Raw genomic sequence first — 3,260 nt, forward strand, 5'->3', positions numbered from 1 at the left:
GCCCTTCCTGGCATAAAGAAAGAATGCGGACGCAATCGAACCGCGGTATTAACCGTCTAGGCATGGTTGAACTACAGACAACACGAGCCATGTACATCCTTCCTGGTGGAATGACTAGAACTGATTGGCTGTCGGACCCCCTCCGTCTAATGGGCGCTGCTCATGCATTGTTGTTTACAGCTAAAGAGACTGTGTCTGTGATACAACATCCGGAGTCAACGTCTATCTTCAGGAGTTCTGGGAACCGAGGTGATGGAAAACATTTTTTAATGTGTGTATATTGACGACATGCTGAGGCAGTGGATAACTAAATTATGTTTTTATACCTATGATTTCAACAACGGATTCTTCTATGACATATCTGTTTGCTCATAATCGATTTGTGACTGCTGATACAGAAAACACAGGGATCACAGCTACTTATTTTGTGTTGTATTTTTTTTCTAGCATACATTACAGCGTAAGCGAGTGAAAGACAGTAAAAACATCCAAAAAAAATGGCGAAGCAGGACCGGCTAGATGATAAATGTAAGGATTCAGAAGCATTTATCACTAGGGAAAATATAGATACCGTCTACAGCAAAATTAAAGAGGCCTTTGGAGAAAAGAGAACCACCTGCATGAATACCAAGAACTCAGATAGAAAACCAGTCCTAAGCAAAGAGGGAAAGCGGAAGGAGTATAGCGGGTGAATTAGACAGCTAACCAGTTCCAATAAGTGATGGTATTCAATTAACCTTAACCCGTCTTCATCAGAAAGACAAGCAACAAACTTCAGATTAGCAAACAATCAGTCAGTAAAGCGATCTAATGTCTCCAAAAAAATGTTCAGATGTGTGTGAACTCCTAAGGGGCCAATCTGCTGAGGTCATCGATCCCTAGACATACACACTACTTAAACAACTAACTTATGCTAAGAACAACAAACGCACCCATGCCGGAAGAAGGACTCGAACCTCCGGCGGGGGGGGGGGGGGGGGGGGGGGGGGGCGCAATCCGTGACATGGCGCCTCAAACCACGCGGCCACTACGCACGGTCAACGTCTCCACATGACTTTGAAAACAGCTGCTAAGGTTCGGTGACCGTGTCAGAATTATATTAGAACACATAAGCCCTCTGTCACAAAGTCAAAATTGACCAGGTTTCGGCGCTACTGTGAGCGTCGTCTCCAGAATTTGACTAACTGTTCTAAAACATATTAGGTATATAATATATTAATAAAATTGAAGTTTGTACTGACTGGAAAAAGAAGCAGTACTTACAAGTCACATATTAAAAAAGATCTAAGCCGGAAAGGCGACGTCATGAACAGTTGTGAGATGGTGAGCCGCTAAGGGTTGCAACCCTTGTCCACAGTACGAGCAGCCCTTAGCGGCTCGCCATCTCACAACTATTCATGACGTCGCCTTTCCGGCTTAGATCTTTTTTAATATGTGACTTGTAAGTACTGCTTCTTTTTCCAGTCAGTACAAACTTTAATTTTATTAATATATTATATACCTAATATGTTTTAGAACAGTTAGTCTAATTCTATCTATTCGGTTGGAAAATACTGCCTGGAATGCTATTTATGAATGGCAGCACAAACGGTGGAACCACGACACTGATTTAGAAATTTGCAGTCAGTGTTCCACGATGGTGCTCCTGCTATTATGCGATATCGTAGCCCAGAGCATAACTGTGGGTGTAGGTCCAGTGTGTTTAGCATGCAGATGGGGTAGTTTCAGGTGCTGACCTGCCCTCCTTCAAGCCAATACACGGCCATAGGTGACACCGAGGCAGGGCTAGCTTTCATCGGTAAACGGAACAGACCTCCACCCTACCCTCCAATGAGCTCTCGCTTGACAACACTGTAGTCGGTTGGCGCTGGATTGGGGTCAATGGAATGTACGCTACAGGCCGACTGGCTCTGAGCTGTCCTGCAAGTAACCGGTTTGTAACAGTTCGTTGTGCCTCTGTGATGGCAACAGGTGCTCAAATTGCTGCTGCACATGCAATAGGAAGTGGCAGAGCCGCACACCGAGCACGACATGCTTCCCACATGGCCGTCAGTAGCCCGGTCTTCTTGAGACCGTACATTCTCTTGACCACCACAGCTGCAAGCAGACATTTGCAGTGGCTACATTCCTGCAAAGTCTTCCTGCAGTATCACAGAAGAAACATGCAGCTTCTAGTAGACCTACTACACGGCCTCGTTCAAACTCAGTGAGGTGTTGACAATGGAGTCTCTGTCGCCTTAAAGCCATTCTTAACTATCATCAGCCCGCAATTTACAACCTCAAAGAATCTCAAAGGTAATTAACGCTCATTGCACCCTCATAGTGACGCTGATCACTCTACTCTTATGCGACAGGCACGAAATCCGGACATCGTCTTTCAGATGTAGAAACAAGCATACCAAATTTCGTTTATGTTGCAGAACTCCTTGGTGTTGCAATTTTTTTCCCATTAGCTCGACACTGAGCGCAGAATCTGGGCTCGCCTGAAACGACAGTGTGTTGCCGCCCCTGTTTCCAGTATGTCCTTGTGTGCTCCACTGCCTGCACGTCTTCCTTCACTGCAGCAAGGGTAGCTGCTACAGCGGTTGCCGTGCTGACTGTGGTGCTCCAGACCTATGGAGACTGGCTGTGCAAACAGGTCTATTTCCAGACACAAGACATGTCATATAAATGATGACTAACTGAAACCCTCAGCTGCAGACAGGTGTTGTTGATATACATCGATGGGGACAGCTGAAAATGTGCGCCCCGACCGGGACTCGAACCCGGGATCTCCTGCTTACATGGCAGACGCTCTATCCATCTGAGCCACCGAGGACACAGGTGAATAGCGCGACTGCAGGGACTTATCCCTTGCACGCTTCCCGTGAGACTCACATTCCCAACTGTCCACAATTCTACATATCCAATGTACCTTATAGACATTTGCCCATCCACTCATTACTCGCGCACACTTTGGCGATTCCCATAAGATTCTTCATATATATATATATACGAGGGCCGTTCAGAAAGTAACCACCGATTGATTTAAAAAAATACACCAAGTTAAATAAAAATATTTTAATATATCTTACAACTACATCTTTGCACTATTTTTCTACATAGTCTCCATAACGATTGAGGCACTTATCGTATCTCTTCACAAGCTTTGAAATTCCTTCTGCATAAAAATCACCCGCTTGTGACTGGAGCCAGCCTGTGACCGCATCTTTGAGCTCTTCGTCGTCATCAAACCGCTGTGACCCGAGCCATTTCTTCAA

General features: G+C 45.4%; 1 non-coding gene across 1 annotated transcript; it reads right to left on the bottom strand.

Annotated features, from left to right (window-relative positions):
- Nucleotides 1-2,744: 2,744 nt before the first annotated feature.
- Trnat-ugu (transfer RNA threonine (anticodon UGU)) lies at nt 2,745-2,818 on the bottom strand. The gene has a single exon. It is a non-coding gene; the product is annotated as a tRNA-Thr (tRNA).
- Nucleotides 2,819-3,260: the final 442 nt, after the last annotated feature.

This window comes from Schistocerca serialis, chromosome 10, assembly GCF_023864345.2.
Source record: "Schistocerca serialis cubense isolate TAMUIC-IGC-003099 chromosome 10, iqSchSeri2.2, whole genome shotgun sequence".
NCBI classification, from domain to species: domain Eukaryota; kingdom Metazoa; phylum Arthropoda; class Insecta; order Orthoptera; family Acrididae; genus Schistocerca; species Schistocerca serialis.